Below are 25,892 nucleotides of genomic sequence, written 5' to 3'. Positions count from 1 at the left end.
ATTTGGGCATGCCAGCAGGTATGTCCTGAAGTATCATAGGGCAGCATGCTCCAAGAAAGTAAGACAGTGGGTGGAGGTTTGCTGAACAAGTATCCCCAAATAGCATTGCTATTTCAGGGGTGTGACAGCCAGTGCTCCAAACAAAACCCTTGGAAGGCAAGATGTAGGGCAAATCTTTCAAGGAACTGTTGGCAACTTTGTTTTTTTAGGAAAAAAGATGACACCCCAAAAATGCACTGAAAACAGTACCTTCCAGTTCCTTTTGTTGTGGTTGTTGTGGAAGTTTGTGTTCCCCAAAACACTACAATTATTAGGGGTTTGGTTTTTCTCCTTTTTATTGCATAGAAAAATCTAGCATTTACAAACTTAACTTCTTAGGCTTACCTGTCTTAACTTATTATACCCAGGAAATCAAGAAGACCTTATGTAATTCCAGTGTTTCTTATAAATATTTATGGAACATCCTGATCTTGGACAAGCATTGGGCTAAAAATGATGCTGATCCTAAGCACAGCAACAGGGAGGACTGAATATAAACCTCCTCCAGAGGAGGTGAAGAATCCAACAGAAGGATATTAATGCCTTTTAAAGAATCTTTCTAATGAGCTAGTAAATGCCATGCCAGTTGGAAAGTGACAACACAATATTACTTACAGTGCTAGCTCAGAAATAAAGTTCTTATGTATTCTATGCAGAATTAACAGTTGCAGATATTTATTAGCAAAGACGCATGTGTTTGTATTACACATTTTTTCCTATTCTGCTTCCCCTTGTACCACATTGCCTTGAACTGCAGCACACTCAGGGGACTCTCTCTCCCTCTTCTCACATAAAACACCAAGCATATTTGCACAGAGATTGCAATAAAATGAATAGATAACACTAAATTACTGGCTTGCTGTTTTTCAGAAGCCCACCTGCTGGGTCACTGATACGTAGCAGCAGAAGAATTGACTCCATGCATAGAGAAAACACTGTTGGTAAGGCAGGGAAAATGAATGGCAACGATATGGTCCCAGGGATGATGCAAAGCAAAGGAAAGGTAGGGTTTATTAGATGCAGGCATTCAATCAGCAGTGGCAGAATATAAAAAATAGAAACAATGCTAATACAGCTGATGGGAATATTAGGCAGCAGTCAAGCCCCAAAGTTGGATGGATAATGATGTCAGTAGGCAGAGAAGACAGGCTGCTCTACAGAAAGTTAAGGAGGAGTTACTGAGGAAGGTCCCCCTCAGCTTGATGAAAGGGCTGTGAAGGTTTTAAAGGTCATAATCCAATTTGTTTTCTGATGCAGATAGAGTATGTCTTTTAGGAAACAACTTTGACTACCATGCAGATGGCCTCATTTCCATTACTGAGACCTTATATAAGGCAGGCACTCCACTAAAAGAGATTATATAAAATATATGGAAAGCCTTATGAACTCACAAGCAAGGAAATGCCAATCTTCTAGGATGCTTTCTTATATTTTTGTCCCATTAATGTGAAGACAGTTGTGGTTTTATGGAGTATAGATCCAAACCATAATTATTTGCAGTAAGTAATCACAAAAAGTCTTGCTCATATTTTGCCATTTGAGATTTGGGGGAATTACTTGAAAAGCTGAGACAGACATCTCAGGTTCAGAGCTGCAATCCAAATGTTGAAGAATTACTCCTTTTATAGTGTCTTGGCAAAGATAAACTCTAAGATGTTTACTTTTGAAATAAAATAATGTTCTCAAGCTGAAAAAAAATTCCAAGCTAGGTATAAAAGACCTTGTTCATGTGACACACTTAGCATCATCACTACTAAACTATTTATCTAAATTTCACCTTTCCAATTTTTTTCACTTTTCACCACAGTAAATGATGTCAAGCCTATTTTATTCATATCTGCGTTTACTTTCTTTTGACAATCTGCTTTGATTTCTTGAAAAAGGGCTGTAAATCTGTGCTTGGAATTCAAAACATTGCAATACCAACTGGCTACTAATGCTACGCTGTATGAGAGTAAGAAAAACTATTTCTATGATTTTTCATAATGAAGTAACACTAAACTTAGAACATATTCTTCATGATTTGTGCTCTCCAGAAAGGAGGGATCTATGAAAGGCTCTCTTTGGAATGCAGAGATTTGGTTTCAACCACCAGAGGGAGTCAATTCGATGTTTCAGGACAACTACAAAATCAGAATGAACAGAAAAAAGCACTAACAAATATCACTATTTAGTCCAGATTTATGTGGATACCATATGAAAAAAGAGTTTAATTTTGGTTCTTTTCAGTGAGATAAGAAAATCACCATTTTCACTTCAATTGCTCATTAACAAAATTCCTACTAGTATACTTTTTTTATATGACTTCAGATAAACAAAATTTTAAGGAATAAAAATATAGTATTTTATGTAAGAACAATACTCATATTTATACTCAACCCACTTCTCTTTCTGAAGTTCAAGACACTGCTATACTCAAAAGTCTTTTTATCAACTGTAAATACAGCAGGTTTTCTTCAGTTTATTTATAGTTCAGTCAACTCAATCAGTAAGTAGAATTATGGATTTAGTATGAGTAGTACAGGAAACAGACATTTCTCCTTACTCTGACATACATTTTGTAATTTTTAAGAACTGGAAAAGCAAGCTATAGAAATTAAGATGAAAGCAACTTTCTCAGTACATTAGCTAGGGGTATTTTCTCTGATTATTATTCTAAATAAACACTGAAAAACATGATTCTGCATTCTCTAATATTCCAGACACTAATATAATACTTCTAAAAAATCATCTGTGATGCCAAAGAAACATTGAAAATTTCTATGCAATTTTGATGCCACTAGGCAAGTGCAATTCAGAAAACTGAAAAAGCCAGAAGTTATTACCCATATTTGTTTTTCCACATCTCAGCAGGTCCATTTTTCTTACTAGTTGGTTGGTCTTTTCTCTTTTCATCTCATCTGATATGCAGAAAGTCAGTGGCATTTCTTCAGTTTCAAATGATAGAGTCTTTCTCAAGTAAGTTTTGCAAGGAATTAAATTTCCTACTAAGAAGTCTACCAAAATCAGTGGGAACTCTTCTGAAATTTCAAACTCAAATTTTAGAAACCCATAGATCAGGCCTGGAACAGGCACACTACACTAATGGAGTCAAGCACTAGAAATTACTCCTCGAGAAACTCTCTGGGTCCTTTGAGAATCTCAGCCTAAGCATTTAAATAAATCCTAATCATATGGAAACTCCAACCCCCCTCCACTTAACACATTAATCACTCAGAGCAGAAGTTCCCTTCTCACCAGACCTAAGATGAACAACTCTCAGCACATTTAGTCTTGTTGACTGAGCTTTTGAACCTGGCTGGAAACATCATTACAAGATAAAATTCTGCAATACAAGAGGCAACGTGCAAGTAAGTGTTTAAGTTCTGCACTCTAAGCAGAACTTTTTAGTGATCAATGAGATGGCATTCCATGTTATGGAATTATTGCATCAGACATTGCATATTAAGGATGGGGAGAAAAATGAAGTACAATTTATTGAAGGTTTGCCATGGAAAGGCTCTAGTATTTATTAATTTTAAGGTGAAGCACTAAGAGTAGGCTGGTTACCATAAAGAATTTATTAATGTGTTCACTTCGACATGAGGCAAACTGGAACCTAGCCTGAATCGCCCTCATCAAGGTTCTACCCTCATCAAGATACTGTAGAAGGCTGCACTAGCAGCAGTGTAATTCAGTAAGTCCTTCTTTCAGAAATGTTTTTTTTTTTTTCTCAGAAATGTGGAAATTCTTCCTGACTGCTTCCCTTCTTAAGGTTTTTTATATTTGTACCATGCACACTCATATCTTAGGGTTATGCTGGTAAAAAACAGGAGCTTATTTCAGCAAATGAGGTTATTTTCACTGATTTTTAGATGTGCTTGTCTTTGGGTTTCTTCCAGTTAATCAGGATTTGGTAGTGCATACCTGAACTGAAATTTCTACACTATTATGGATTTCCCAATAGCCAGCCTTGGCCAAGCACTCTCTCTGCTGACCGTAAATTTCAAGTCATTAAATGAATGCTGAGACCATGATAGCATCCATAAAGCATGTTTCACACCATGTCCTAGGAACTGAAGGTGCTGAATACACCCCATGAAGCCGACTTCCCCCTGCTCACCAGCAGAACCCATTATTAACACAAATCCCAGAATTAACACAAAATCTACACAATCATGAGCTATTCATCACTGTGGACAGAAGAACTCTGCAGAACCTTCAGGAACAGTAGGGTCTGGACATAGCATAAATAGGGAGAGAATGATCAAGTGGCAGCCCCTGTGCAGGAAAGGATGTCTGGAAATGCAGCTGACGGAGATGACATTGATTTCACTCATTCCAAGTACATAAGTACTACTCTGTCAATTGAGAGGTATGCACCTGATGAAACATCTCAGAGAAAAGCTAATACCCAATCCTATTATATTTCAACACAAATCAGTCCCGAAGTGACCAACGAATGTTCTCGGTTTAGAAAGAGCTAGCTTATTCACCCATAAAATTCCATTTCATTTCCAATCGCATCTACATCTGCCAAATAAAAAAAGAAAATTGAAGTTGCTAGTCAATACACATGAAAAACAGCTTCTGACCTTAATTGTCTTTTGAATACAATTAAAATGAATGGTTCAACTTCTGCACCAGAGATGATTAAAAAATAGTGTATGTTCTTTTTTTAAAAAATATGACAACAACCAAATGTCACAGCCCATTATCATCTTTATTCATCCATTTCCAGAATATGTACCATGTTTTATAGAGTTGGCTCCACCTCATCTTAGGACATTCTGATAGAAAGCTGAGACATATGTCTTTTTCTGAAAAAAAAAAAAAAAACGTTTTTCGGTTCTAAGAATTTGCACAATTCACTTCCTTGACAATGTCTATTTAGAAGAGATCTATTTATTCCTCACCACATTCACAGTTCCTGTTTCTAAATGAGACTCATATTAACAAAGGCTAGAAAGACACAAACATGACTAAAGAAACCAAGACTGTTTTTTCAAATATAGGTACAGTGTTTTTTCCAGAGGGGAAAAAATTCCAAAACCTTCAAAGATGGGCCTCAATGCAATTTACCTTTCAAGACTTTCTGATCTTGCTGAAAAAGAGTAAACTATAAGTGTGTTTAAGATAAAATTAGTAATTGTAGATAATTGTTCATAAATAAAGGTCAAAACTGACCTTCTTCCAAGAGACAGCTCTGTAACTATTTCATGATAAATGATTGTCTGTTCACGATTATTGTCACATTGGATTACAAGCACTTCTTCCTTCCTGTAATACAGCAGACATCATGTTAAAGTAATTTCAAGATGATATATGCTACTAAAAAAAAAACAACCCAGAGGAGTGAAAGGAATCCACTTTCCACAAATTCATTCTGTGCATAGTTATTACTCTTGTCTCATTATTTTCTGCTTAAACTAAATTACCTATGTCCTCTTTTATACTGCAGTATTTTCAGGGAAAAAAACCTCAAATAATATGCTGAAAGAATATGAAGATACAGCACAGACAGTAAAAAGAGCAATGGAACTGTGGAAAAAACTCCAGCCAAACACAACCATGTTTAAGGAGATCATGTAGCGAAATTCAGATTTTTTTTTGTGTGTGCTTTGAACAGATGGTCTGTATTTGCTCCTACCCATGACTTTATAAGCTCTTCACCATCGTCTCCAGGTACTACTTTTGACTATGGAACATTTGCTAGTGCCTCCTCCCGCTGTGAAACGCCACTGGCAGGGTCATTGAAACAGGGGTGTACGTTGGCATGGGCAGGCAGAGCTGTTCTGATCCCTTTCCTGCGGTTTCCTTTCCCACAGTAGGCTACCCAGTATTCCAAGGCACGTCCTGAACCAGTATAAACTTCCTGCAGAATGGCTGTGGTTCCATTCCTTAGCCCAACCTAGAGCACCAGGCACTGACCACAGTCTCTAGAGTACAGATGTATCAACATGCTACTGCAGTTGCTGAGTAAAATGATTAATGTATTGAAATACTTGTATTTGCTACACTATGTTCCTAACCATTTTCTTAGGCTTTATGAAATCTGTAGTTTGCAATAAAAGATTAGAATAAAACACAACCCAAAAAGGTCTTTTTGTTCTCAAAAGACGAACTCCATTGCATCCCTGTATGCCATTAAAGTGAGTAATCTACTTGAAAGTTATATTAATTTAGAAGTATCTTGAAAAAGAGAAACCCTTGAAATTTTGTTCTATTTAGATTTTCTGTAAAACTACATAAATTTTTATATTGATCTTAATTTTAATATTAGTTTTATTTTTCTATTAAAACATGCTACAAACTGTTTATTCAAAACGTAAAGAAGCATTGGGGTCTGCTAACATAAATCAATCCAAGTAAAGAAGAGCAACTAAGAAAAAAGTAACATTGACTTCATTTAAAGTTTACATTTTTGTTTTATATATAAATATATATATATATATATATATATATAAATATCTATATATACAAAGAGAGCTAGAATAAGAAGCAGACATTCTAAGGCCCCACCAAGAGCTGCAAAATAAAGAATCATTTGGATCATAGTAGAAAAGAGTATTTCTTCTTACATAATGTTCCAGCTAAGGGTTAGGATGGAAAGCTAGAGAAAAATGGTTCAAGTATAACCATTATTAAACCCAAGAAGAGCTTAAAATTACACCTCAGGGAGCTAAGCTGCTTCACGCTGTGCATAAGCTGCACATCTCCTCTCGCAGCAGTTCCCAGCAGCCCTCCCAAGCAGGGTGCAGACTGTAACAGATCTGCTGCCATAATCCTCTCCCCGGAGGAAAGGAAGAGCTCCCTCATCTTGCTTTAGGAAAGGAGATGAGACACAGGCTGTAGCCACTCTGAATAGCTGCTGTTTGAGTCTTAAAGTGACAGTCACATGAGATACAGCCAGTTTAATAAGCCTGATTGCCTTAATAAACCAGTATTTATAATCAGAGTCCATGAGAAGCAAGTGCAAGAGCTGTGAAACAAGAAGGAGCTGAGTAAGCAGGGACTGCAAAGAATTATTTCTTCATGGATGAATATGAATCCTACACCCCACACTTAGCTAGTAAAACATAATCCTGTATTTAATACAATTAAGCCAATTAGCACCATATGAACACTATTTAAAAACTTGAGCTGGACAGCCCAGTGCCTTGGGAACAGCCTTCATTCAGCAATGACAAAACCACTCTTACATTAAGCAGAACTTTTGCAGCAGGTGAGGACCACTTCAGAACAAAAAATAGCCCATGATAACTGATGTTGACAACTTCCAGTAGCAAGCTCCCAGCCATGTCAGTGACCTCTCAAAGACAGAGCCACCAACATAAACCTAATAATCTTTAGCTAGTTTCAAACTAAGTAAAGAAAACCATATGGCAAGAAAATTCAGTCAGACAACCACAGGACTGCTAAACTGCTTTCCTGGGGTTATCTGCCACTGGGGTTGTGTACTAGAGGCAGTGGGGTGAGAAGGGGGTCTGAACTGGTAGACAAAGCTCTGCTCCCCCACTGACACACTGGTTTTCCTGTTGAACCCTCTTTTCTGCCGGACTCACCACTGGATGAGTGGATGGATTATGTGGCAGGAACAGTCAGGTAAGGACAGCAGTGAAAATCATGTTCTTGGTCTTGTTGACTTCTTTTGGCCCTCTCCCTGCACTTTCCTGCTTACAGGTGGTTTTGTGGCAGCAGCACATGTAGTAAGACAGAGGAATGATCAAAATAATTTCTTCATTTCCTTCAGGATTCATAATGGCATACAGTAAAAACAGTGAGGTGGAGAAGAAGAGAACATGAGAACCTCACAGACTTTAATGAGAAAGAATAATGAAAAAGGGCAGCCAACTCCAGGTCTAAAGCTGGTAGCTCTAATGAACCTCTGAACCATGGTAGACCTTGAAATCTGTGTGTGGACTGAAATAATCCATGTCTGCCAACTGTTTGCCAATATCCATGGCCTTGTTGCCAATATCCTTCTGTTATGGCTTTTACACATCTTAAAGGACAAGGAGTTTTAAGTTTCTCTTCTGTCAAAATATGTAACTAAGGATCACAAGTAAATACCTGTTGCTTTCATTCTTACAGATTTTGCTAACATCTTTTGGTCAACATTGTCTGACTGCTAAACCTTACCAGAATACTCACTGTACAACAGGTGAGCTTAGCCCAACAGACATTTCACATGATTTTGCTGACCTATGATAAAGCAGATAATTTCAGAGAGAAAAGCTTAAATGGGTGAAAAGGCACTGAGGGAAGTCATGCATTTAACCACACTGCATTAAAAAAAAAACATACATGCAGAGATTTGTAAGGTTTTAGAGTATTTACAGATATAAAAAGCATTCAAAAGAAAATCTGTGTCTTTCATGTTAATTCCTAACCTTTCTCCTGTCTCCTTTGACCCATGCTCTCAGCAGAGTCCTGCTTAGAGTCAGTCTGCCACTACTCTGCAGGCAATGCAGTCCCCTAAAAGTAATGCTACTTGGCACGTTCAGAAAAGGTGGACTGGCATGTACCAATGGCCAAGCTGCAGCCTCTTTTCTGCTCTCTGCACTTTTCAGGGACAGAGCAGAGAAAGACAGTGACAAATTCACAGGCAGAAGCCAGTAGTTATTCACACTGCAAGCATACTCTCCCTCATATGGTTATTTTGCAATCTCTCTTATCTGGGAATGTATATTTGAGCACACACATAATAAAACCTGATTGATTACACTGGAAATCTTCCTGGTGTTACATCTTAATATTTAGATTGATAAATAAGAATTTGCCAGCTCTTGAAATCATCCTCTGAAATGCATTCCTGGATTTTAAACTGCACCTTTCAACTACCAGTTTAATCTATTAATGTGTTAGGACTGCAGTTTTTGTAAGCATTGTAATCCTTTAGTCAGAAATGCTACAATTTCAGTCTTCTCCAATGCCACTTTCCCTTCTGAAAACCACCATACAATTTGCTTTTCAGATCATATTAATTAATCCATCATTGGATTAAACTGCTGTCATTTGTTATTTGTTATGCTGTTAGCAAACTGCTGGGTTTTACTAACGTCCATGTAGTTTGTGTACAATTTAATATCATCTCCATTACAAAATGCTTTCAAAGCTTAAAAAAATGGTCTTTAATCTTAAAGTCCTGTTGCATGGCATGTTTAATTTATAAGCACTTTCATCTGTAGTCAGTATTTTCCTGTCACATTTTTGTTTGTAATTTTGATGGCAAACTACAGGTAACAGAACAGTTAGCTCTACATGAAAGTAAAGACAGAGCAGATATCTTCTGCTTAGACAGGTATGCAAAAGACAGCAGAAATTATGTACAATTCAGAGCACAACAGCTCTTTGTGGATAAATGATGAAAGATTCGGTTTCTTCCAGTGAATAGTAAGTATGCATAACAAATAGCTGTACCACTGTTTGGTTTGTGGTTTTTTTAAGAATGCACCACAAAATAGGGAGAAGTACATGGCTGGTATCTGTACTCTTTACTGACCATTTCAGTAGTGTTTCTATAAATATGGCACACGAGCAGCTATAAAGAAATAGATTTAAAAATAGGTCAGAGGCATTAGGAACAGATTATACTGTACAGGTGGGAAACAATGATTCCTGGCACAAATACAGATTATGTCTGTGTTCAACATGCAGGAAGTCTCCATCAATACAAATCAGCTGCCACCAGTGCTGAATGAACTCCTGTCATTGCAGAGCACAGCATGAATCTTTGACACAGCTCTATTTCCTTCCTTGAGATATTTCTATCTCAACGGAGTAAAAAGTCAGAAAACAGAAACATTTTTAATGTGGGTTGTGTGAATAGACCTGTGATGTATGCCTATAATAAAAGACTGTATATTCCTGATAATTATTGCTACTGGCTGGGAAACTACACAGAAAAGAGAGACTTTCTTTTCCTAGAAAACAGTCATAGTTAGGGAAATTCAGGTATACAATAAGGCAAATTTTCCAAGGGAAATCTTGTTTGTCAGTGCCAAAGAGCACAGTGTGGTTGGAACTTCTTGAGAACCTTAATTGAACAGCTCTTCTTTGCCCGCCTCGATTGGCATGGGCATCAGATAGGTTGTGACCACCTCTATCCACCAATGATTGCCAACTGCTTTCATAAAAGGCATAACAGAAGAACCATCCTGGCTGTCTGCCTCCACCTGAGATTCATCTTTTGGACACGGCATTCTTCGGTACTTGTTTTGCCAGTTCTCTTTAAAGGAAACACTAAGATAGGAGAGTATGGTGCCAAACCAGCCACAGGAAAGCAGTCACATACTTGCCACCCTTTTTACAGATGGCACTGTCTTTAATAGTTCTAAATATCTTATCATTCTATAAAGATCAATATCTTGATAATCATGGAAAATATTACATATATTAAACCTCTGCATCTCTCAGTTACAGAGTTTCAAAACAGCAGCTTTTCCTTTGCATTTAGTAAATTCTTCCTCATTCCTTCTGCTTTTGCTTTCTGTAAGGCAGAAAGAAAGGGAGAAGGGTGATAAACCTGTACAAACAGTACTTTCCACCACTGCAATGTCCAACGTAGCATACACAGACAGACTTCCAGAGGAGAAACTGAAGCTCAGATTTGGATTCAGAGTATAATGTAACTTTATTCCCCTTTGGTTTGTATATGTTTTGTTTTGCTTTGTCAGGAAGAAAATAAGGAAAGAATATGCAGAGCATCAAGAAATCAGTGTTTTCCAGAGAACTAAATCTCAACAGATGTCTAATTTACACCTTAAATTCCTAACAATCAGTTGAAATCGGCTCTAGATTGACTGCTACCACAGATTCATATGAATTCACAGAACAGGTCCCATTAGGCACACCTCTTGAAAGAGTAAAAAGGTTCTCCACATGAGTTTCAGTCACTGGCCAAAATGCCACAGCCACAATCCTCAGCAGAAAACCATACAGGGGAACGAAGAAACAAGAAATACTGCCAGACATCAGTTGCCAGTTGAAAAGTTGTGGAGACACAATATTTTCCTTCAAAAATGTATCTTCATTCATGTGGAATCCAACTGATGTGCTTTAAAAGGCTCTTCAGCAGAATTCTTTGACAGCTGTAATAATTCCATTTAATGAAATATATTGGCTTTTTTGGCTATCACTACTAACTATTCATACTGCTAATCATCTTAACATTTTATTTCCTGAGAAGCAAACTGGTATAGAGAATGTAACAGAAAATGTTAATCAATTGCACAGCTATATATTTAAATAGGATATGGCTATTAAATTAGATTTTAAATTGGCACTAACTTCAAGTAGACACTCAAGAACAGGAAAAAGTAGTTTTATGGCTGTTAGTCTACATCAAACATTGTGCTTGTTTTTTTCCAAAGGGCTTTTTTCTCTCATCTGTTCCCCAATTCTCACCACATTCCCTGCACTCAGCTTCTAATTCTCAGTTCCTAGCCATCAATACAAGCTCAGTGTTCCAGTTTATCCTGTCAGGTTTTTCTCTTTCCTACCCAGGGAAAGCAAGAAGAGTAACTGAGCACAGGAATGACAGATGTCCTTTCTGTACTTGGATCCAGGTTCAGATTCAGCCTACAGCAGCCAAGAACCAAAACAGCTGAGCTCTGAAATGGAGCACATTCAAATGTAGATGAGATGGAATCTTCAGGTTATCTACACAGGTCTACAACTTCTATCGCACAGAAACTGTGGTTTTATCAAAATCTTTATATTGGCCAGATCTTTACAAAATAAATAGATAAAATGTATTTTCTAGTGCGATAGTACTAGTATGTTCCCGCCACAACAAATTCCAAAACTATTGCCCCTGAATCTGTACAGTCCACACGCTCTTAAAGATCAGCAGAAATTTTAATATGAGCACTGTATGTGAGCCATGGCAGCAAAGTAGGTAAGGTGACCCTTTATGGGTTTGCTTTGTTCTTCCCCTGCCATTGTAATATCACCAGTCTCTAGTAGCTTATTATTTATTTAGCTCCATGGTCATCTGTGGTTTGTACTATTGCTGAATGTGGGGATGAGCTACTGTAAAACAGTCTTTGACTAAGCAGATGATCTGAAATCAAGGAATAGAATACAAGAAATTAAAAGACTCAGAATAACTGACTAATGAATATAACTCAGACACCACAGAGATCTTAATTTGGCAAAAGTAACACTTCATTGAATTCAGTGAAACCCTTTCACTGGGGAAGATGAATTGTATAGAAGGTGAGATGAGAACCTAGAGAAATATATTTGATTTTTTCAACCTAAATTTGGTAATTGCTATATAGAGGTAGGTGTGCTTAATCTAGATGAAAATCTGATTTCCATAATTCCTGAAATTCTCTTGCAATATACATTAATTTATTCTTTTGGGAAAAAATTTTTGTCATTGGTTAAAATAAAAAGTAAATTCCAACATGACACAGAGAAGCAAAATCCAACATATTTGAAATCTCTCTATATATATATCCCTTAATATTTATACTTATTTTGGATTTAATTTTGAATGTAATTAAATCCTTCAAATATCTTCAACTAAAAAACTAAGGGCATTTATTTTCCAAAAGCACACAGCAACAGAAAAAAAATCCAGAGGAAATGGATTGTATTGATAGTGCAATTGAAACAAAGCTACTCTTATGAAACATTTATTAGATCTCTGTGGATACAAGTTAATACATGGCATCAAGTTACAAAATTGTGTAACTTGTAGAAGCAATCTTGTTTCTAACAATGAAATGTTTGGCAATGTAGGATGCTGAAATTCTCATCTTTTGTAGCAAGAATTTAGCTGGCATAAATCTTTGGAATCAGCCTGCATCAGATAAAACTTGAAAATTTGCAGCATCAGTGAATTTTCTCACAAGATGTTGACAGTAAGAGCTTGTATTTTCAGCAGATATGGGTAATCATTTCCTCCTAGTCAAAGAAAAAACTCTGCACTTCTGAAAATCAGGGATCTAAAAATATTTTGTGAGAAGTCCTCTATTCTTCAAAGGAATAAAATCCACTGAAGATTGATTTAGTTGAAATGAGTAACCTCTATAGACAAAACTTATGTGAGGGAGTTTCCCAAGCAAGGAGACACACAATGTTAGTTTCACTTCATGATACCAGTACAGCATTCCAGTACAATTCCAAAGCAAAATTATTTGTAGTCCTATTAACCTGTTTAAATAGAATTTTTAAGGGGATTTTTTAATTTTTAATTTTCTGATAGAAAGTTAATTTAATCTTGGCTCATTTTATCCTGGAGTGAAACCACATCTTACTCAGTTACAGAATACACAGAAAATTTACTGCATATTTATAATGTGTCAGAACTAATGAAATCAGTGAATATCTAGTTGCCTAGAGCCAGATAACAGGGAGCTCTGCTGACTGAAAAGGAAACTTTGCCAATCTGTGCCACCTTTAATATTTTGCTAGATAAAGGAAAACAAACTGGAATCCACAATCCCTCCACTTTGCAGCAATATTAATTGGCTTGCAAAACTATTAGTGCTGGTGAGTGATGACTAACAATATGAAACAAATTTAAAGCTTGAGTGCTGGAGTCCTCTTTTGCTCTTTGACTACATGCCAGGCTTTTCTCTGCTTTCTGAACTAAGAGTCCTCCTTGGATTTTTGACCTTCAGGAGTATAGTAAGCCCAGAGAAAATAAAATTTCTTGTCTTCCATATCTACATTTACCACCAGCAAACACCACTAGATCATGAATAATTCTGCTATGATCCTAAGGCAGATGACAGTTCAACACCAAAATACTTGGGGCACTAAGTATTAATGCCACTTGAAGCTGAGTAACCTCATTACTCATTCTGATATGAAAAGGTGTAGAGACTCCAGAGCCATAAATCCAGAAATGCTTTCAAGGGGATTTGGAACAGTCATTGAGAGACCTGTAGTGAAGTTTCACACTTCCTAATGATTCTACATGATGACAAAATATACAGCTACTCCTTTTATTCATTTTCCTTTCTCTTTCATTAAGAGCTCAGTAGCTGTTTGCTCCACTGTCAGATTACAGCTTGAAGACCTATGCTAGTTGAGAGAAGTAAGGAACATGATATTCCCCACAGTCTGTGCCAACCTCCCTGCAAGAAGTCCATCGTTCTGAGTCAGTCTGCAGAAGGTAAGTAGTAATTTAATCACCATGTTCATTCAATTGCTCCTTCAAATTTTTGTCAATTATCTTTATGTCAGATTTTTTTATCTTAATATTTTTATGTGGCAACTGCAGATTCTGAATTTTCTTCCAAGGACACTGGAAAGTCATTTCACAGAGATCAATAACAAAGACAGTGTATTTTGATTGGCATCAACAACCAGGTTAAATTCATAATGGTGTTCAAGTGATGAAGATCTCAAGATTACTACCAATCCCCTGAGCTAACCATACATTCCTCTAAAATGAATTTACTAATTCTGCCTAAAACTCATTCACGTTGCTCACTTTGGCACTATTTTCAGCAGATTGCTTTACATTATGAGCAATTTCTAGATAAATTCTTCCTGGATGTCTTATTGACTAGACAGCACACCTGTATAAATTCAAGCCAGGTCTTTGCATTAGCCATGATCTTAAACTGCTGACTGGCAGAGATCCCATTCCTTTCCTTTGAGAGTGCTATATGCAGGGTACCTCTTTAAATTCCATTTAGCCTCCTTTCTTTTAAGCTATGTAGGCTGTTCATATCCTTTGTACTACAAATAGAACAGATACAGTTAATTGAAGGCATCCCTGCTGCTGAATTTAGCCTGCTAGTCTGGTAGTCTGAAACTTCAGAGGAAGTTCCTATAACACAGAATGAAAGGCTACTTTAATTTCCTCTGACCCCATTACAGACCAAAACTTTTTGATAGCAAGGTTTTGGTTTTTTTGATACAATAGGAAGAAGCAGTTTTACCCTTCCAGCATTATGCCTCTAGCACTCCCATCAAGCAGAAGCTGGATATCTTACTGGTATACAAACACCAGCTTACAGGAATTGTATCAGGATGCAAAAAATTAGAAGGAATAGTTTGATTTTACAAACTGAGACTTTTAATTCACTTTCAGGAAAACACAGATAATATATTAGAATCTGAGGCAGGTTTTAAAAAGCTTGAGTTCCTTAAAAGATCTTGGATGAGCAGTCAGGTATCAGCAGTCATTTGCCTTCCAAGTGTTTTTGAGAATCCTAAGGTCCTTCTCACACAATTTTCTTCATGCTTCAATAATTTTGTAATGTGGATCTTAAATAATGAAGAAATTGCAGTGTTTAAGTGCTATTTTACCACAATAAGATCTGTTAAAAAAAAAACAAAAAAACAAGCTCTTTGCTTGCTTTTACACCTAGAGGAGGAATTCCTCTAACCTTTCTGTTTCAATGGGACAGTTGAAAGGTGGTATATGTAGAGCTCTTCTGTAAGTGCTCAGAATACACTGGAAATGTGCAAGCACAACCTCAGTTGTTGGAAATATAGTGCTTTCTTTGCTACTTCTTCATTTATGTATAGTCACTGTTTACCAGATTGAACCACCCTGTCTTATACAGTTTACTCCTTCCTGAGAAAACAGGAGTTAGTGCTAGTGAACCTGCTAGTATATATAATAGGCCAAATAACCTCAAAAGCTGCAGAAGGAATTTACCTTATAAAGCTTGGTACAGCTTTTCTTGAAAAGCGTACTTTAATGCTACTTTGAAGTATTTCAATACCTCTTTAAGTAGCAGGGTATTCAGAAGCCTGGGATTCTGATAACACTGTTTCCATTTTAAACTCTATCCTACTTAGAATTTCTATTGCTGTGATGTTTTACTCTTAAGTAAGAGTGAGTTTGGAGTTGAGTTGACCTCTTTTCTCAACTGCTCTTGCAAATTTAAGAGAGAATTTTTTGAGACTGGGACTGGGAATACATAGCCATTTTATGATTCTGGATTATTTTCTTTTGCTTCAATTGCTTAATATGCTTCTGGAAATATTATTTTCCTAAGTCATTAAACTGTAAACTGCACTGGTGTCTTTCAGGAATTGGGGAACACAATGGGAAAAATGTTACATGACCAAGTTGTTTCATTTAAAAATGCACTTTCCCTGAATGACCATTAATTACTACTTCCTACATAAATTTCCTGAATAATTACATACACACCACATTTATATAGGTGAGCCTGAGCAAGGCTGATGAATTTGAGGTGATTTATTAAAGCAGACCTCAAAAAGGTCTTATGCTTAATACTGTGGGTCTTCTCCAATGTGAGTTTGCCTCTGAAGTGGTGAGCTGTAGAAAGTTTTGAGAAGAGGGGAGAAACAACTACCTAGACCACATTAGAAGCAAATGACAGCATAGCAGTCACTACATACACTACATTCTTCTTGTCTGAGCCATAAAAAAGTTGCGTCCCAGTTTGAGGATTTTAGACACACTAGCTAGCTAGCACACTTCACTCACAAGGTGTGGAGGAAGGGGCTGTCATCCAGGGCTCTAAAAAAAACCCCTTCTTTCAGAAGAAATGCATACATATTTCTGTGATTTCTTTCTTCATGGATAACCAAATACATTTAGCTGCACAATACCTTGAACATAAACTGTGGGGATTTGTTGTCTGTTGCCCTCTGGCACCACTCTCAATCTTGGGTGGACCCAGAAAACCAAAAGAGCAAAACAAACCAAGGCACACCAGGGAATTTCCAACCGTGCTGCGACTCAGGGATGGGATGGGTACGTTTTCTTTTAATGAGGGCTGAATATTAGTCACATCTTTGAATGTTGTTCAACACTGCAGATATTGTTGATAAAACAGAATACTTGCTGTACTAAAAGGACATTTATAGAAAAATTAGCACAGATGGGGTAAAATTATAAATATGTTGTCTGGACATCTGTGTCATTTATACTGAAAATCCTAAAATGAATGATAATTATCCACATTTAGTGGAGCAAATGAGGAAAGCTTATTCACTGTGTAAATAATACAGTGCTTTGGACCCCCTCCAGCAAAACTATATAGGCAAAAAAAATCTTCAGGCTTGCACTGGATACTGATTCTTATCTAGCCCAAAGCAGCACTGGCTTTCCCCCATGTTGATTCCATAAGAGTAGGATCGATTGACCAATTCATTGGATTGCATCTCAGTATTCCATACACTCATTTAAAAGCACAGAAATATGAATGATTAAGCCTTTAAATATTGCTGTCAGTTTATAAATATTTAAGAAATTTATACAGGGCAATAAGAAAACCCTAGAAAAGAGACTAAGGTCTTAATAATATTAGCTAACCCAAACTGTCTTAACTCCAAATTATACATTGGCTTTCAGTTCACTAGTGGTGCTCTCAAATCTGCATTTTTTTATGAGGATATGAGGATAGCCAAATTTTCTTCTAGTATTTACTTTCCCAGTGTTTTCTGCAGCTGTAAAGTTACAGAATACGCAAAATAGGATAGAAAGACTTCCTTAGGACTTTTAAATTACTGTGTATTGTGCATTAGGTTTGAGTGTACTTTCAGTTACAAGCATTTTATTTATCCTTTAGGGTTATGTGTCCTTTGAGCTCAATGGTTTATTTCAGAAATGGCAATAAGAAAAATGACAGGTGGAGTTCATTTCAAACATAACTCTCTCCCTCAAGACAGCAGTTTTCCTATGGATGATGGGTGGCATCCATTCTATTTAAAATGGCTTATTCTCATCTAATTGAATTCCAGGTTGTTATTTTTGTCAAAAACAAAGGTTTTCTGTGTTCCTAAAATAATTAGGCATGATTGCAAATCAAATTATCTAATTTCAAAAGCTTGTTTCCCTCTCGGAAATGTCCATCACCAACAGACTACAGATGACTAAGACTTGTGTCATCCGTGACTTTATTAGGAGAATATTCTAAGTCCTTCACTTTCCCTGTAATCAGAACTATAATTTCTGCAGGTTATTTTAAGATCAAGCTACAGCTAAAGCAGGAAACTCAATTTTATTCTGAGCTCCAGACATGTCGACACAGCAAAGCAGGGCTCCAGTTTTATAGGCTATCTTCTTACATAAAGCCTAACACTAGTATTAAATTCAAGTTCTCTGTGAGATACACCACACTGACTACTATCAGACAGCTCTCTATTTGTGGAATGAAGTGTGGCACAAATGTTTGTTTTGATAATCTGTTTATAAGCTACCCTTGTAGAAACAATACAGGCTCAGTATGGCCACGTCTTTCTCTCTCATTTATTTTTAAATGAATAAGAAAAACAATCCTTTACCCAAATGGAAGAGAAGAGATAACATAACAGCAGCAATGTGCCCTCAAGTTACCTAATAGCAAGCTCAGAGCACATGTTTCCATTTAGCTCCGCAGCTTTGTTAGTGGTATTTGTTTCAGTAAAATTCCAGTAAGTTACAGAATTAATTCTATGGAGATAGACTTTACTCTTAATTCTGCTAAGACGGTTAATAATGATTGTAAGCTGTTACACGAACAGTATAAAGAAGGTGAAAACAACCTTCACCCTTAAAATATAAAAAATATAAATTTAAAATGTAAAGAAATTTTAACAAAAGCTTTGGGAGGACTTGCAACACACTTTCTAAAACTAATGTGTGATGAAATGTAAAAGCAAATTAGCAGCGACACTGCAGCCATGAGGTTTTCTTGAGGCTATGGAAAAAATAGAACATTGTTAGTACTCCACTACTTTTCAACAGCCTGAAGTGGGCCTCACAGCTAAAATGTCATCTCACATTTGATTTCCTATTGCCAGAATATAACTTAATTAACTCTTTTTTGCCAGTTCGATGTTTGCAACTCACTAGAAAATAATTCCTTTTCTTTAATGTCTTCTCATCCTCCTCAAAAAGGGCTTGAGGTTGCTCGCAGTATATTGATACTGTGATACAGTTACATCCATGTACACACTACTTTCTGCAATGTTCCTTTCTTTCCACTCTCACTTTCTCATTTTTCCCCACTAATGAAGCCTGTCTCCCACCTTGTTCTCTCTCTTAACCTTTACTGTGTTTCACACTGACATTCCATTCTGCACTGTGTACCACGACGTACACAAAAAGGAGCTGATGCTAACAGAATTGCTTATGAGTTCCAACTGCTCTTCCCAGTTAGAACCCACCCAAACATTATCCTGCCTCTCTTTCTACCTTTCATACCTGTGGTTTATTGTCCAAATTCATTATTACTATTATAACTGTGATTATTAATATTGTCATAATTGCTATTAATAAATACTTTCATACTACTGAATTTTGTAACTAATAACTAGATTATGCCCCAGTGGGAAGTCACCTGAATGTGAAAGGGAGGGAAAGAACAAAATGCAGCTTCCTCTTCTCCATGTCTCTTATCTTTCCTCTGCAGCTCAGAAAGTGTAATTATCATAAGGCATCATGACTGTAGTTTATATCATGAATTCAGATTGGTGATGACCTTTGAAATAATTCCTCTGAAATTACAAAAATCAGGAAATTAAAAAAATTAATTCTAATCACATGGGGTATAAATACGTGAATGAATTCCCCAAGTCAAGAATTACTCCAATTACAGTTTATATAAAGGATTTGTCAGTCTGATTGCTTTACTTTGAAAGAGTAGCATTGTCCATAAATGAGGCTGACCTGTGTAAAGCTATGAGACATCCTTGTAGTCCAAATATCAGGGAGAAAATTTGGGCTATGAAAGAGCTTGTGTGTTTAAGTTAGATGTAGAAGTATATGTTATATTGATTCCATGCTTGTTATCTAGAATTGTCACTCTTATGTCTCTCCCATTACAGAAATCTCTGTGCCAATGTAAAGGTTTCCAGGATGAGCAAGTGAAAGAGTGAGCCAAGGCTCTTCCACACAACAGCAAATTATATACTTGGCTAATAAGAGGCCTTAATTTCATTACATGATGATCTGGGTAGGTGATCAGAGAATGTAGAGGGGTGAATTTAATCTGGTTACTTCATTGCACAGTTCAATTTAATTCAGAAAGCTTTGAATAGTGACTGCAACAGAACACCTGTGGCTGTAAAGCAAATGGATTTTGTTACCCCTGACATGAGCATCACTAATAAGGAACATTCCATTGAGTTTCCACTCATACCCATTCAAAGGAGTACATTCTTCCAGGTAAGCCATGTGTAAGCCCAAAGCTTTGACGTTCTGCATAAAACTAAGGAGACAGAGAAGTTTTTTTTAAAAAAGACAAACAAACCAACAAAAACTAGCTAAGCGAAATCTCTTTATCCTTATCCCTCCTTAACACCTTAACATTTATATTTGTCAGACTAAGTGTTTTGGCTGCAAGAAAGCCTGATCCCTCCACAGTGTTCAGGGAGAGGGGACAGAGAAGTGCCAGCTTGGAGTGTTCTAGAGGAGCACTGAAGCATTCAGAGTTCCTCTGTTCTGTCTCACTGTAAAAATCACTGCTGAGCACCAGAGGAAGATTTTGAGGGTCCAGCTTTCATTAATTAGGGATTCTAAGATATATAAACAGTATTTACATCTTTGTAATGCAGACAGCTGCCATTTTATTTACTAAAGTAGAAAAAATTTCTACATATCCAAACTGCATAGGTAGTGAACCACTGTTTCTCTGTACTCCCGACTATGAGCAACATGGTTACAAACACAGTCAGGACATTGAAAACTGAGCTGATTAACTGGGGAGAGGCTGACAGTAAATAATTTCTCCATGACTGTTTGAAAATTTTCACCTAAGTCTCACAGGAGAAATATTATAGCTTCTTTCTCCTTTCCTCCCTTCCTCATTCACTCCACTTCAGCACTACCCTGTTCATTACAGGCTGTTATCAGCTGATAACTGATAGATATTATACTTAAACTGCTGGTTTTTTTTCATTCTTGTTGCAACTTAGGAAGCTACCGAGAAATGCCACTGAGAGATTAGAATTTTCTAATTCCTGGGTTCTCACAGAATGAATCAGAAATGTGGTAGTCACTCCAAAAACACTGGAATGAGAGCTTTTGTTATCCTGAGGTAGCAGGTGTGGGATAAACCTGTGGACATTGTAATCAAAGTGTACAGTGTTTGGCAATCTTTTTTCATGGTTAATGCTGTCTATCCTTTCTTTAAGTTCTAGGAGCTCACTAGATCAAGTGCGTGAATTTCACCCACCTGCACAACTAGCTTAGTTCTGACATATCCCAAGTTCCCAATTTTGCAAGCTTCATAAGCTTGAAGATTCTTTTTAGGTGTTTTAACTCTATTGTCAGATAATTAGGGATTCAAAAGCAAAGTATCCATAGACATTTCAATAACTTACCCAAAGATATTCTAAAACAAAGGAGAACATGTGAATGAATACAGAGTGATACTATTTGTATCCAGGATATTTCTGAAATTGTAACAGTGAGTCAGCATACCAACAGCTTGAATGTTGGAGAAAAGCCACTAGAAACAAAGTACCACTAAAGATAGTTCACAAGAACTGACAGTATTTCTCAGAAATATTATAGCACAAACTTGTTTTGTATCAGTTGCTCACTCTCAATAATTTTTAGCTGAATAGGCTTTAGCAAAATCTAAAGGACTGATATTTTGGAAGAAAATGTTATAACTCTGAGAAATCATATGTAACACTTTCACAAAGACAGACAGAGGGCTCAGGTAATTATTCCTTGTCTGTAGTGAAGCTCACTTCACTCCGCATGAAGATAAAAAAATCTTTTACCTCACAAAAATATTCTGTTTTTTAAAAGATGAAAAAATGAATTAAATATTTTTTATATTAAATACTTTACTAAAACTCTAGTCAGACTAAAAAAATTAAGCCCCCAAACCCTGCCTTAAATAACAGTTCTATATAAAGTAAGCATGCTGAAACCTCAAGCCCTTATCTTTTTAATGAGGGCACCATGAATTCACAGATATTCAGTATGCTGGTATTTTAAATGTTTGTTTTAGTTTCTACCCATAACACAGCAACAACAACCCCTTATGCTTCACAGAAGGTGTTGTGTGAATATATTCATATTTAGAAAAGTTCTATAAAGTGGGCTCAGGAGGAAATTAATAAACTTAGCATCCTGAGCAGGGTACAAGCAGCATGAAGTTAATAATGCCTGTAGCCAGGCATGAAACCATGAAGTTATGGAAACATTTTCATCTTTCATCCACTATGGCCATAGATGAAAGTTCAGTAAGAAGAAAATGTGACAGGATAACACAGCTCCTAATCCTACTGACTTCTTACACTTTGTCCTTTCTCAGGTCCTTTATTCATTCTTTGCCACTTCCATCCAAGCTGCGCCTGGGTCCTGTCCTTCCCACCTTCCATCCAGCCTCATCCTTCCCAACCCATTCCATGTTCCCCATGGCTCTCAACCAGACAGGGCCTCCTTGGTCAATCAGTTCCTCCCTATTCAGTTTTCTATTTTTTCTCTTCTTTCCCTTATGCTTCCAGTTTCCAGCTGGCCTTTCATCAAGGTCTACTTGTTACCATGCATGGAGGGGTCTGTAAGACAAGCTGAGGTATACAACAAGATCCTGCCTTTGCTTGAGGCACCTAGAATTGCACCAGGGCTGCTTTTGGGTGCTCTGCCTTGAAAACCAAGATCGATAAAAAAGACAAGAACACAACATGCTAATTGAAGGCAGAAGACCTTGACACAAAGTAAAACCTGATCTGCAATTTAAATTTGGCCAACAAAAATAGATTCGCACAGTGAAAATGAAAATTTGTCTTTCAGCCACAGGTATCACATGCCAAGTTCCTGATCTAAACCACCAGAGCATCAGAGTTTCATGTTCTAGAATAAGGCAGTTAGAACTTTTCAAGGACAGAATAATTTATTTTTGTCTAGCTCCTTTCTCAAAGGTGGTTGAAAAGTTTTAGTCAAAAATGTCAGGAGGAAAAAAAGACACATTTTAGCAGATAGTTAAATAGCATTGTCAGAAGCTTCACAAATATTTACTGCTATTTCCTACAAAAGTATAAATGTTGGTAGCACAAAGTAGTCTGAAAATCCCAAAGATAGGCTGATTTAAAAGTAAGCCTTATAATTTTTGACCACCACTACAACAAGAATTCTGGTCTATTCTGGTATAAAATGTGGCATGAATAGACAAGGAAAAAATATCTGAACAGTAAGAATGAAAGAGTTATCAGCAATGAAAGAAAGAGTTACTAGTTCTTTCATACTAACAGACGGTTAAGAACAAAAGATAATTTATGGGACTTGATAACCATTTCACCTTACTATCCTAAAATGCATTTTCCCTTGCCTGCTGAAAAGCTTGAGTAATCCAGTTCCAGGTAATTGGCCACTAGTCTGCTCAGTTTAAGGCCTCATACAACTTGAGAGTCCTGTTTCATAACACAAAATAATTTCACTAATTTCCTTGTAAGCACGAAACCAGAATTTCATTTCCTCTCCTGCCTAAAGTAGTTCCTCAAAAAATTTGCCTCTGCTTTAAGGAATATAAGCTTTATAAAACACTTTCAAAGGCTGCAATCAAGTTTAAGATGATGATGAACATCCAAACAAGTTACCAATGCCACTGAATAAAGCCTTTATTAATTTGAAGTCTTGAATACAAAACTTTTCAACATGCTAAGTTAGAGATCTAGTGATATTTATTGCAGCAGCTGAAGTGTAAGACTTTATAGTTTTTCATAGCCATTGTAATCATTCTTAGACAGTAATAATTTTAAAAAATTATTACATAGTATTTTAATTTCACCTAAATCTTTAATCATAAGAAACTTTTTCTTGATCTGATACTTCCAGAATCTGTCAACAAAAGGTCTTCTTTATAACAGATTTATGGGGTGAAGTCCAGGTATAATACAGGTATTTGTGAAAAAATGTATAGGTGTCTATGCATCAGAGCTTTATACATAAGGTGTCTGCCTTCTTGGATCAGAACCCAAAGCAGTTTCCTGTTGAGCTTACAGTGTTAAACAGACATAACACAATATTGTATTAATAGCTTTACTTATCAAGAACTTATTTTCAGATTTATAAAATTGAATCAAGTCTGTCCCTCTCCCCACAATGATCTCTGGGTGTCCTGGGGCTCCTGCCAGTGGCGTGATCCTGCTGCAGGAATGAAACTGGGACGACGGCTTTCATTTACTTCCCTGCTCACTTATAGCCGAGCAGCTTCAGCAGGAGGGAGCTCAGCAAAGCCTTACTGCCTGCATCACTTTCTCACTTCTCACGCAAAAACAACGGCAGTGTAGGCACAGGTGCCAGAAAAAAATGCAGAAGAATATATAGTTTTGCAGAGGCCTCAGGCTCAGCTGTGCACGGCAGCCCTGGGGCCTCCATTCTAAAGATAAAATATTTCCTGAAAGACTGAAGAACATCAGCATGTGATTTTGTTCTTTCTATAATAAGTAAGAATAATACTTAATTTCATGCTTCCCTTTTCAAGTTCATAAAAGTATGTGAGCCTTCACAGATGCGTAACATTTGATTTTGGCCCACATACAAGCAGATGAAACTTCAAATCAGAGAGTAACTTTTTCTGAATATTTTTCCATATATAAAGACAAGCAATTGAAAGAAAATGGCAATTTAATTCCAGACTTTACCAACTGGCATCAGATATAAATTAAGAACCTTAATTTTGGATCGGCAACAAATGTTTAGATTTTGGACAAGGTGGATATTTATTCATGTCACAGTGAATAAGTAACCAACATTTTTGCACTATTTAGTCAAATAAAAGTCAAAACACCAAGTGGACAGGAGCTGACACCCATCTACTAAACAGACAGTTTTTCTATACATTTTATAAAGCAAACAAGAATGCCCTAAGGAACACTGTGAGAAAGTGACTGTTACCAGTATAATTGAGAGCTGTTCACATGTTCTGACAAATTATCCAAATAATTTGAATTAATGCCACAATCTGCATAGACAAAATGAAAAGAATTTTGTCCCAAATTATAAGTTATCTTCTATTCTTTTTTTTTTCCTCATTTGGTGACTTCTCCCCTCAAAAAATATGTTTCACCATGCTAAGGTAGAATCCAAGCCTTCCAAAGGTCTTGTGATTAAATTCATAGCTTTGCATGAATGGAGAAAGAACAAAGGGAAGAAGACAATAGAAATCAAAATTAAGAAAAAAGTTGACTTAATTTTATTTAACTTTGAAAAAGTCAGTAGGAAACTAGGGATACTGTCAGTCAAGAAGATGAAATAAAGTGAGAAGGATTTTTATAGTGTAAGACAGATGCCTCTTGGCAGAAAAATATATTAAAATATTTATGGACAGTGCATTCAAAACATAACAAACATTAAATACTGAAATACGAAATAACTAGACTTTTGATCATATTGAATGATTGAAAATCTGATGGGCTGCAGAATGCTTTCTTTATTCTTTCATCTGAAAAATCAAAGTAAGCATGCCAGTGCCATCTTAATAATCTTGGGAAATTAAGAGTAATATTTTCTTAATTTAATTTAGTCCACTCCAATTTTCAACAGGCCTCAAAGTTATTTTAATGCACAGGGGCCTCATAAATAACATAAATCCTACACACATAAGACATTCTTCAGGCCAAAGAATCCCAAGTCAGACAGATTATTAACACTTTCACCTCATTTCCTTCATGATGGGAGAATGTTTGTACAAGGACCATTGTGTAGCTGTCATCATGTCCCAACACTATTGAGTTTTTCTGACAGAATAAAGCAATGCAATTCAAGGAAGTCCAAGCAGAGACATCAGGCAGCTCTGCTGTCTACTATATGGGTCATCCTGAAGAGAAAACCATGAGAAACACCTTTTATGGCACATGAGTTACAACCTCCCCAAGAAGAGAGACAGAGTCAAAGGTTACAGAAGAAAAGATCATGACAAGCCATGTGAAGAAAGAAAAATTAAGAAATCGAATATTTTATACAGACTGAAAATACACAACTC

At 36.6% G+C, this 25,892-nt stretch overlaps 1 protein-coding gene across 22 annotated transcripts in view; it reads right to left on the bottom strand.

The window, feature by feature from the left end:
- HDAC9 (histone deacetylase 9) overlaps positions 1-25,892 on the bottom strand; it is a 472,095-nt gene that overhangs the window by 242,612 nt on the left and 203,591 nt on the right. The gene's annotated exons all lie outside the window — the stretch shown is intronic.

The sequence above is a fragment of the Lonchura striata genome, chromosome 2 (assembly GCF_050655825.1).
Source record: "Lonchura striata isolate lonStrDom1 chromosome 2, ASM5065582v1, whole genome shotgun sequence".
Lineage (NCBI taxonomy): Eukaryota > Metazoa > Chordata > Aves > Passeriformes > Estrildidae > Lonchura > Lonchura striata.
Note: the sequence above shows the minus strand (reverse complement) of the source record. Positions and strands in the feature narration are given on the sequence as shown.